The sequence below is a fragment of the Psittacula echo genome (genome assembly GCF_963264785.1).
Source record: "Psittacula echo genome assembly, chromosome: 8".
In the NCBI taxonomy this organism is placed as follows: domain Eukaryota; kingdom Metazoa; phylum Chordata; class Aves; order Psittaciformes; family Psittacidae; genus Psittacula; species Psittacula echo.
Genome location: NC_137744.1, coordinates 17,648,258 through 17,660,521, shown reverse-complemented (window position 1 = coordinate 17,660,521; position 12,264 = coordinate 17,648,258). Strand labels below are relative to the sequence as shown.

The following is a 12,264-nucleotide window of genomic DNA, read 5'->3' as shown; positions in this document are numbered from 1 at the left end:
TGTCTTTCTCGCTTCCCTTTCATTCTGGGCTAAACCCCCTGTATACAAAAATAGGATTTTGATGGACAGCATTCTCATGTATAGAGAGAGAAATTTTTCCTTTTCAGATGAGAAGGAAAAGGTGGAAATAAATGACAGTCCCTGAGTTTGTAAACTTTCTGAAAAGGAAATGGGAGCAGACATTCTTGTACTCACAGGAGAAACCAATTCCTCAACAGCTTTCACTTACATGCTTGAACACTGGAATACAATTTCACTGAAGTCAACCAGAATACAAAAGGGGAGGCCACATCCCCCCTACTCAGCCATTTCCGACATCATGAGACACCCCGCATTGTCTTTGAGACAGTGGAACGTCAGCATGAAAAAAATCTAGGGGAAGTACAAATTTCAAACTTCGAACCTTCATTTATCTATCATTAAAACTTATTAACCCACATGCCTTTGTAGGTCACTCACTGCAGCAAAGCTCCCACAAAAATTCTGTCCATTTAGCCACCACTGTTACGGAATGATAATCATACGTTTCAGATACTTGGGACCATTTAGCTTCAGCATTCGATGTGACTGATGATGTATCAGCTGCTAGCTGTGTAAAATTAAAACTCCAGCCTGATTTACAATATTTAATATATGCTATATAGTGATATTTACAAAACACTAATCCTAAAGCAGTGCTGAAAAATTATCTTCTATTAAGATTCTTATTACGAATAAGACTAAAATCTAGAAGCACCTGACTTATTTTCTACTGAGATTTCAGCATGTGTGTATATAGAGAGAGTAATAATGAATGTTCTTGAAACAATAAAACTATCTTTTAGGAACTCATCGAATAGTTTCTAAATATTGGTGGCTTTTTTTTTTTTAAATATCAGAAGCTTCATGCAGACAAAGGAATTATGGCACAATGGAATCATTATTCTTGTTATTTTTACTGTTGCTATTTTAATTTTACAAAAATATTATGCTTTTCTTAAAATACGCTAGTTAAAAGAAAATTCAGTATATATAAACATACTCTTTTTACAGAGTAATTTCAAGCTTTCTCTCTAAATCCCTTCTGCCTGTAATGCCATAGGCTATACAACAATAATGTCAAAAGTCAAACAGAACTCTGACGACTCCTCCTTTAATATGTGAATTTCTCCACACTTTTGCCTGGAGGGTACCTTCCTGACAATTACTTTCTAGATTTTAAAACTAACAAAAACCAAGACAACAATAATAAATACAGGCCAATTTCCTAATCAACAGCATCTAAGATGGCTCCAAAGGTTACAGATGTATAAATAACATGTTATTTTCCCAGCAATTCATATTTTCTAACCTCTGTGAATCGGCATGTGCACACACATGTATTCTATTTTCTACTCCAGCTCAGCCATCTATGAGAGATGCTCCATCCTTCAACATATTCTGCATCAAAAAGGCATCTTCCACCACACCAGAAGCAGCACTGCACAGAACTGTCATTAAAAATTTTACAGTTCTGTACCCCTTCACAGATAACACTCACCCGAACCAGCCATGGGATATATCAGCAAATCCTAGCTATCAAAAGTCTTGCTATCAAAATACTGCACAGCAGTCCAGGTGACGGATAAAACAGACAAGTTTTCAAAACTATGCAACATTTTATAGATTATAACATTTCAAAATACACCTGGAAGCAGAATTTTATTTTTTAAACTGCTTGTTATAGCCTGTCACAGTCTGTCAACTAAAAGAAAACTCTGCTTTGGAAATGATTGTCACACTGACTACAAAATAAAATAAATCAGTTGGTATTTCAAAAGCAATATGCAAGAGGCAAGCATGACCAAAGAAGCATGCCTGGGGAATTTTGTACTGAAATAACCACAGTCTTTCTAGCTTTGTGCTCATTTGCCTTGAATTTAAGAATTCTAATAGCTAAAAAAGGTTAAGGGATGAATGTCCCCGTTGTGCATGTGCATACAATATTTTGGGAAAATTAGACATTTATAGTAGTTCTCATGAACATGATGAAGCACTACAAATACATCAGCAATGAACATCCTCTCAAAAGGACTTAAGAATCCAAATTCTATTAAAAGTGGATCAATTAATTCAGGGCTGATTTTCACCGGTATTCACACAAATTAGTTACATATGTAGGAGTGATGCCTCAAAAACTCGCAGAAGTCTGATCTTTCAAGCTAAAGCTACAAAGGCTCTTGATGGTTCTAATTATGGGTACAAATGTATCAATGAGGCATTGGTGAGATATCTATAAACAACCAATCACCAATCCAACAGCTGCCTTCAGTCCTCTAAGTTTGTGCCCAAGGTCCCTCTGGCCAGATGTATTTTGTCTGTGAAGCCTAACTTGGGTCCTATTTGGAGGATTTGACACAGACTGTAAGCCTAGGGATGACAATACTCCGCAGATGATGATCTCATAAACCCCAAGTGGAGTAGCCAACTGAGAAACAAGAATCCTGTTTTCAAACCGTCAGACTATTGGTTTGGGATTATTTAGCAAAGGAGTTTGGGGAGGGGAGAAAACACACAAAGCAGCTCAAGAGTACAGCTGGTAATGCAGCAGGCCAAGGGAGCTAGTTAAGGAGCCTGCTCTTATGAATATTTAATCACTCAGATGAAGTAGGAAAGCTTTAATTAAAGATGGTGTGATAGATGCAATGCAGAGACACAGCAGCCTGAAAGAAGCTTCACTTAGGAATGGAGATTCAATCTCCTGCTACAGATTCAGGTATTTTGAGAAGAAAGTTTTACTTCCAACAGAGTACTCAATGACTGGCATATCCCAAATACAGCAAAGCACAGGTGTCTCTCCATCCATCTTCTTATCAATCATAACTACTTGCTACAATAGGAATATTCACAGGTGTAAACCTCAGCCAATTGTTAGTACTCACTTCCCAGCTGGTAGCAGGCACCAGCCCCAGAGAGCGACCCAGGCAGCCCCTCTCATGAGCAATTCCCAGCTCTGGCCATCTCCCTCACATAGGAGCATTAAAATGCTACTGTTAGCATCAGAATGATCGCGTCCTACTTGTTCTTCTCATTCTGATATTTTACAATTTACTGGGTTGTATAACAACTGTATGAGAGTCTCACAATCAGTCATTTCAGGTTTGTTTAGCCTTTTGGCAAATAAATTGTTCCTGTGATTGAGGGAAATTAGGAGGAGAAGCTGGGAGACATTTTAGAAACATGAAAAATCCTTGAGTATTTTGTACACTTGTTCCCCACTAAATTAATTTATGAAGAGCTTATAACATGAAAAAAAAACGAATACAGTGTAGGGAGACAGTAAGGTTTTGGTTAACATAGATAATACGCATTTTATTTACTTCCCGATTCTTACACTATCTCACCCATGCATCTACTTGTTACCATATTAATAAGAATCATTAAAAGAACATCAGAAAATTAATACTGAACTTATCCAAAGATGCAGGGAGTTTCATGGAAAGAATTCAAAATGGGCCATTTTTCTTCAGAATAAATCGCTTGTTTTACAACAGCTGAAATTGTATTGATAACTTACTATTGTGGCCTCCTATCATATCAGATGCGATGCTTAATTTCCAAAGTAAAGCTGATAGTATGAAAAAGCTACTAATAGAACTGTCCATTCCCAGAAATAAATGTGGCTATAATAACCGAACACCTAACACAGTAAATAGTGCTGTAGTGGTGCCCTCTGCCCCAACAATCGAAGATGAAATCTGATTTCCTTGAAATTACAGCCTGAGCTGGCTGTGGTCTGCACCTCCTTATGTTTTGCAGCCCCAGCGGCTCCCAAGTTCAGTGTATGGGTCGTATCAGCTCTGCTAGAGAAGATATCGTGTAACTTCATCAATGTAATTCAATGCAATGTCTGAAATATAATGAACAACACACTTATTCTGGTTTCATGGCTACCTATCTATTTCAAAAGGATAACCTTTTTCTACTTCCAGTCCAAGGTTACTTCACTACCTTATATGTACACCAGGGATTTATTACATTTTATTATCAGGAATGTTTGTTCTAATGCAGCATGCACACAAACACTTTGGAGATGGACATGAATGTACGGTTTTGGGCCTCCTGTCACCTGAAACCTCTGGGCAAGCAATAAAGAAGGGAGCTGTTAATTGCCATCTTAATGTGACTTTTACACAGAAGGTAGGCAGACACACTCCACATAGAGATCTTAAGATATTCAAAAGATCAAATTAGAAAAGAAGTCCTGGATACATAAAAACACTACAAAAAATACCACCCACCAGTGCTCAGTGTGCTCCAAGGCTTCCCCATAACTCATGCTTTCCTAAGGCTGCTGGCGCAGGAGCAGACACGCACAGCATCCCCCTGTGAGCACCCCTCCTGAGTACCAATCAGTAATTTTTCTCTCTTTTTTATGCCTTTCAAATCTGATATAGCTCAATACGATACTACTGAAAACTAAATTCACAGTATTGGAGGAAAAGTGGAAATGGTAAACTCTGAAGAGACAACCGGAGTTTGGAGAGTAGTTATTTTACCTTATTACTTAGAATCATAGAATCATAGAATAGTTAGGGTTGGAAAGGACCTTAAGATCATCTAGTTCCAATCCCCCTGCCATGGGCAGGGACACCTCACACTAAACCATGCCACCCAAAGCCTCATCCAACCTGGCCTTGAACACCGCCAAGAATGGAGCATTCGCAACTTCCCTGGGCAACCCATTCCAGTGCCTCACCACCCTCACAGTAAAGAATTTCTTCCTTATATCCAATCTAAACTTCCCCTGTTTAAGTTTGAACCCGTTACCCCTTGTCCTGTCACTACAGTCCCTGATGAATAGTCATCCCCAGCATCCTTGTAGGCCCCCTTCAGATACTGGAAGGCTGCTATGAGGTCTCCACGCAGCCTTCTCTTCTCCAGGCTGAACAGCCCCAACTTTCTCAGCCTATCTTCATACAGGAGGTGCTCCAGTTCCTTGATCATCCCCGTGGCCCTCCTCTCGACTTTTTCCAACAGTTCCATGTCCTTTTTATGTTGAGGACACCAGAACTGCACTTAAGGTCCTTTCCAACCCTAACTATCCTATGATCCTATGATTCTATTTCTGTCTTACTTTATTCTTATTTGCCTATTTTATTCCATGGACTTACATGGATACCTTACTAAAACATTTGGTCCAAAGCCTTTTCAGTAAAGAAAATCTCAACATTTCAGCACGTTTGTTAGACACATAATTTGTAGTGTTTAGACAGCAATACACTAAGGTCACAGAAATCCAATAAATAAAACATATTAATAAATTATATAACAATGTAAGAAACTGTCTTGGTCCATCTGCCAGGATAATTATGAAACAAGTATTTTACTCTTCAGGAAAAAAAAGCATTCTTAAAAATGATTCTGCAAATAAAGATCTAGAACAAAATTAATGTGGAAGATGTGACCTTGGAATACTTCATCAATATCTCTTCTTAAAGGCCCTTGTATTTATAAACATTAGAGCAATGGTTAAACACGTAACAATAATGACATGAGTCTAGACTAGACACTTCAAAATCAAAGTTTTGCCATTACTTTTTATTTACATGCATTGCAAATCTCAGTGATAATAAGAGTTTGCCTTGATTTTATGGGTTTCGGTGTTGGGGTTTTGTGTGGTTTTTTTTTTTCTGATTGATTTACTGATGAAAGATCACATTTTAACAGTTGTCAGTTCACTTGCAGGTTAAATTTAACAACAAAAAAACTTGTGGAAAAAGCCTTTACCCAGAATAGAGCACTGTGCTTCTTATTTTTCAGTATTCTCAGAGAATAGAAAGTGTAAAAATATCTTGATTTTTCCAGTGAACATTTGCACCGTGCATGTCACTTAAGATTTTTTGGAAAAAGAAACCCTTGCAACCTTTAAACCCTTGTGTTATTGCCTCTGCTGAAGAGAAATGACCTAATATAAACACCTAATATAAACACTTAGGGGCCAAAAAGAACATGACCTCACTTCTGATTTGGAGAGTTTTTCATGTATCTCAGGAGGAGACTCATGAGCACATTCATGAAGAAAACTGCTTTTTTTCTTGTTATATCTTTAACATGCAAGTATTGATATGTCAAAGAAACAGCATGATGAGCATTTGAAGTGTTGGCACCTATCGCACACTTCATATACACACTGCCTGGTACAGCTTCGTACTCTTAGCTCTCTTTCTTATTCCTTGAGCTCTCCATCAGGATGCTTTTCAGTTTAATTGCTGGAAAAGTCCTCTCTCTGGAGGACACCCCAAACACCAGGGCCTTTTGCTGTTTCAGGTGTTCTGCACCTGCTCATTCTCCTCCCCTTACATCCTGAGTAACCCAGTCCTTTGGCAATGATTAATTTAAACAGCATAAAACCTCTTTTCTGCAAATGAAATACAATACATAAATATAGTCATTATTTCATTACTGTAGTCCCTGCCATATGAAAATATTTTGCTCAGCTGACAGAAATGATGCAAAATTCCCATTTCCTTGAAGTAATAAAGGGAAAGGTGTTCTTTAATAAAACGAAAAGTGATAGCTGCCAGATGCCCAGCTTTGGAGACTACCGTCTATGGAAAACATGAGGCACAGCCTTTGAGTCCAGATTTGTACTCTTGATGATGCAGACAACCGGGCTAAAGGAGGGTAGCACCACCCCGAGCAGCTCTGGGAAATTCAGAGCAAATCACTTTCTCAACAAATTAAATCTTTATTTCTACTCGAAGGCTGCTTCAACAATGGTTAAGTCTGGAGTTACTGGTAATTCATGACATTTTCTTACAAAATTTTACTCCACTTCAGGTGAAGTGCAGCTACAGCACCCCAAGCATCCATGTGAACACCCGAACACCCAGTCAAAGCACGCTGTGGTCACCCACACATCCTGCTTGCCTCACAAATCAGAGCAGAGGGGTTGGCTGGCATGTACCCAACTCTCACCAGGGCTCAGGAAATGCCATGGGCCCAGGAGGAACAGCAACCTCAGCACTCCTGTCTGGAATAATAACCACCAGTGTTAGTTGGGGGAGGAATCTTCCAAAATATCTATCTTTGGTCAAAGTCTGTTCCCACTGAAGACATGAACACTCACCTTGATTTTACAGTGGCAAGAGCTGGGCCAGTGCCTTTTATTACTCCATCCTATGTGAGGAGTTTGGAATAATTCTTGTCATGCAGCCAAACAGAATAATTGTACTGGCATTTAAGTCCAACTGGAAGGCATGGCCAAATTCTTTTCTGGCTCGTTTAACCTTCCTAATGCCAGAATTCATATGCAGTTTTCTATAAAGCCTAAACAGGGCTGTGTCAAACACAATCTTTTCCCATACAACAGAAGTTTTTCTCAGGATATATACTGAAGCAGATGAATTTAAAATTTAGCTTCTGTGAACAACTGTGCAGGTAAAATGTAACTGCCTAAAACCAGACAGAGCAGGAAAGCACAATCAGGAAGAATTTGTGTTTAAGTTTCTGTAAACACTTGGGGCTATGGTTTGTGGAGGATTTTCAAGGCAAAATGCTTGTGCACCATAAGAGTTAAAGACATCTGACAAAAAAAAAAAAAAACAAACAAACAAAAAAAAAAACCCAAACCAAAACCAAACAAAAAACCTGCAGACTTATAAAGAAGTTTGACTCTGTTGTCCTCTGTTAAGTCTCACCATATTTCCTAAAAAGATGATGAAAGGATATGAATAATTGAGAGTTAATGGCATTTCTCCTTCAAAACACGGTATGGTCTGTAACTGGGCTCTTACCCCTCTGCCCTGAGAAAACCATCAATTCTGTAAAATCTGCCCCACCAACATATACAAACAGCTCAACATAACTGGCACAACCTCATGTTAACTGTCTTATAAAGAAAAACTGTTAAGCCATATTCTCTTCAGCCCTAATTACCTTGAAATTAGTTTGATGAGAACAAAGTGGCACATTCTTTTCTGGTGCTGAGATCACTTAAAACAGGACATGGAAAAACAGAAATTGTGCATCCTGAGGGATATCACAGTATTTGCCTATAATCATTACAATAACTTCTATTGGCTTTTATGCTAAGATTTCACGTAAGTAGTCCTACTGCTAAATTTTAGTTACTTAATTTTCATTTGTTGCTAACTTAATTGTTACAGAGTGCTCAGATTTGTAAAGTTATGCCAAGGTGCCTAACAAAAACATGTTCAATATATGCCTTCAATAATTTCTTTGTTGTTTGAAAACTTCCAACTTACAGCAAAGCTGGCATTTTACAGCCTGCAGAGCTATAAATCATTTTAAAAATCATGATGATATTACTCAAAACAGATGTGAAAACATATGTTTGCTACGGTTGTATAAACCGCTTACTTGTCATACTTAATAAATGTTGATACTTTTATTTTAACTACATTCCTTCTTAATAACTTTGAAAATCTTTTCCATGGTAAATATATTTTACCTCAGTAAAAGTAATGGCAGGTTTTGAAAAACAAAGCTTGTTTTGTATACAAATTACATGTATTTTTTTTTGCTGATCAACCCAGCACAGACCACACTCTTCACTGACTGTCCATGTCTGACTATGAAAAAAACATTCGCCATATCAGAGGTGCACCAGAGCCCAAACTAATTATACAAAAGAGAACAAGAACAGTATTAGGAACAAAGGATCCATATGGGAGCAAGACAAATCACTGAAAAATAACACTTGTATGGGGTGACAGAGCACATACAGGCTGGGGATTTTCAGAAGCAGAGTACCGACTCTGTCCTACTGGTGAAGTCCATCAGTTACTGGGTGCTTGCATCCTGTAAACCCGAGATTCCTACAGGAACTCTAATATAGGTCTGTCACATGGCAAATGCAAAATTAGCTTGAATTTGTTAGACACACAATGTTGGTGCCTTTAAAATTTAGCATTTGTTGCACTATAACGTCAAAAGGTTTTGGTTCTGGAGTTATGGCATTACTTGAAAATGACATCTTTACTTGACAAAAAGAAACAATTTCTCATTCTCATGTTTTCAGAAAAAAAACCCTGATCTGTGCAGATCAAGCAGAAAACCAGAAACTTTATTCTACCTCTAAAATGATAAGCTAAAAATATTTTGAAGCACATTTTTCTCATGCAGATGAATCTCTGAACACTGAGTTCATCCTAAAAAAATTCCCTAAGTACATGCAGAAGTAACACACATATAAAGACATACTTCCCAGTACCTAATCAATTAAAGATAATACTACGCAAAAATGTAGATCGGGAAATGAATAAACCTATACAACTTCAATTTTAAGGTAAACGATGGTACACAAAATTTTAGCATCAAATCTTTGTGGTTTCATATATGTTACAAGGAACGCTCAGTGATCACAGGAGCCTGGGAATTAGGTTCACAGGTGGTGGAGTTTAAATTACTTTCACGCTTTTGGAGATTTCTGAATTGTCTTTTCTGATTCTTAAACTGTACCTTCCTTCATCCATCCTGCATGACAGGACTGCTACTACAAATAACTACATGATTTGCATCTTTGAACCCCATAGGATATTGAATTGTTTCACTGAAAAATGATGAAACATGAGGGAAGAAACCATGCATGGTTCAACAAACTTAAAATCAACTACACTTTCAGATTTAGATTAAATACACATCTATCTGATTACTACAGAAATGTAATGTTTTAATCTTAGGAATGAAGGTATGGTTGATAACTGTTTAGCCTCTGGTCCCTAAATGCCAACAGGAGTCAAAGAGGGAATGATTTAAGTGTGATTATCCAGACAAAACTACCACAGATTGGCAGAAAAGGGCTCTTCTGGGGTTCATGAGGGAAGTGCTTAAATGTCTAGAGAAACCAGTGAACAGAAAACAGCTTTTTCAGCTTTCAAGAAGAGAGATTCAAGTACAAAAATACAAAATATAAGGAGGAAATTTCAGATTCTTCCTCCCAAAGACTGGATCATTCACAGGCGTCTAAGGAAAAAGGCTGATAATATAAAATCACGAATCCGCCCAAGTAATTTTATGTAAGTCTGGAATTACAGGGTAAATGGAGCCTCCAAATTCTTTTCTGAGTTGCTCATAAATTTGTCCATACCTGTCTTCTCAGTTTTTTCAGAAAATACATCAAAATCACCTCAATCAAAATATAAATCAGGTTGTGTTTACATTTATGATAACGTTTCATATTAACAGTAGACTTATAAGTGCATTTATGTTTTCTCCTCCTTTGGTTGCTTCCTTCTCTTCTCCTTCCCATCTTTTTCACTTTGAAGCCTTACTGTCTCCCTCAGTTTATACCTTTGCAGTGTTTTTCCAGTATTGACTTACCATTGGCTTTCTTTTATTTCTTTATATCTTTGGTTTTTTTGCAGGACACTCATATCATATGGTGCTGTCTGTATGCAATGCCAGAACAAAGCTCTTGCCTATTAATATGCAAGTTTTTGGGGTTTTTTTTGTTATATTTGCAAGGAAACAAAATGCTGCTTCTTCCTTGATGTGCAGCCACAGACACCACATGCTCTCCGTCACTAAAGCACTTCCTCAGGGCTTACCTGCATACACCAGCAACAACCACTTTTTCCAGCACACAACAACCAAGCACAGGAGCCACCACCCTGCCCCCAGGACTGTCACCACAGGCCAAATGTCACTTCTTCCCTTGCTGCTCCTCACTTGTGAGGTAATGCAGTATTATTAGACACAAAAAATGACTTGTTTCCCTCACCTAGGTAGCAGCATTAAAGTAGTCTGCACACATATTCCCTGGAGGCAAAGAAACAATGCCATGTGACTAATCACATATTTGCTAGGAACATCATAAATAATTGAGCCAAAAGACCAGCAAAATATTAGCCCCATACTAAATAAACAGAGAAGCAAAGATCTGGTTGCTCACACTTCTAAGGATAATACCATGTAAATTCACTGAATACATTATTCTTTGCATTTAGGCACCTAGCATTCTTAAATTTTTAAAATAATGCCATTGCATATGCAAAATCCTAGAAAATGGAATACACACATAATAAGTGTAATTAAATGCCTGTGATGGAAAACAGTCTGTAATTTTACCTTTCTCCTTTTGTACTTTTTTGAGGCTGGTCCCAGTTTCTTGATCAATGAGTTCTCCTTCCCTGCTGTTGGTTAGCATAGCTAAAAAAGTCAGAGTACACAACTTTTTAATACCATCAGTAAAAAAAAGCCAAAACAGCAGAAATATTTAATTATATTTTCTCAGTATTTTTGCTTTAACATTTGTTTGTACTGTGTAAGTTCTAAAGCAATTGACCAATTTTGCTGTCCACAATCAACCATTTTGCTGTCCCAGTTCGGTACTTAGAGCCAAGTAAAATATGCGCCAAAAGCAAATTTGCTCAATTTGATAAAACAAAAATACCAAGATAAAACCGAAATTACTACTGAGGTAAATGTGATTTTTTATGAAATGTTCAGATTCTCTACTTAGAGAAGTACTTCATAGGAACCATTTTGGAGAGAAATAGATTTAAGGATTTATGTATTTGTAATTACCTGTAACGCAGCAAATTTAAAAAATCCAGTTTGACAGCTAGTAACCCAAATTGATAGATGACAGCAAAACCCCAATACACTGTAGTGCTGAAAAAGCCTCTTTACTTAACACCTGCAAGATCTGTGAGAGGTGTTAAGTTTATAACTTCAGGATGCCTATTTTCTTTGTTCTTGTTTGATTAACACATTTATTACAGAAGTTATTCCAGTGAGAACACTTGTTAAAAGCTTCATTGCTGTATTTTAGGGAAAGCTATTTGTTTTAAATTGCAAAAGTGAAAACATACATTTATATAGATAAAAAACATATAAACATATCTTTACAAATTTCAGCATGAAAGTTCAACACAGAGAAATGTTCAGTTCAACATAAATAAAACCTAGTTATCTTTCAAAAACTTTCAGCACCACTTCTGAAGCCCAGAGGCTTGCAATGTGTGCAACTGCTGTGTTAACAGCAGCTTTCAAAAACCAGAGTGAGGACTAAAGTCCCTTTTTCACTCTTGTTATAGGAAGTTACATTTCTTGTCCTGTAGATTTTTTGCCCTATTTTACCTATGAAAAAGCTGAGAGGAATCTACTTTCTAGTCTATGCCCTGTGTATGAATATATTTAGGCAAAGTAGTTCAGGTTCTACTGACTAGTTTGTGTACAGCCAACTGTGCTATGTAGTGCCATGGTGCTGCTGCATGGATCAGAGTCAAAACTGTAAAACCCCAGCAAGCAGCTGAGTAGTTATGTGACGGAAGTGAG

The 12,264-nt window shown here is 37.5% G+C and overlaps 1 protein-coding gene across 1 annotated transcript in view; it reads right to left on the bottom strand.

Annotated features, from left to right (window-relative positions):
- The window catches only part of DACH2 (dachshund family transcription factor 2), a gene marked incomplete at both ends in the record, with an annotated part of 288,156 nt that overhangs the window by 41,995 nt on the left and 233,897 nt on the right, over window positions 1–12,264 (bottom strand). The gene's annotated exons all lie outside the window — the stretch shown is intronic.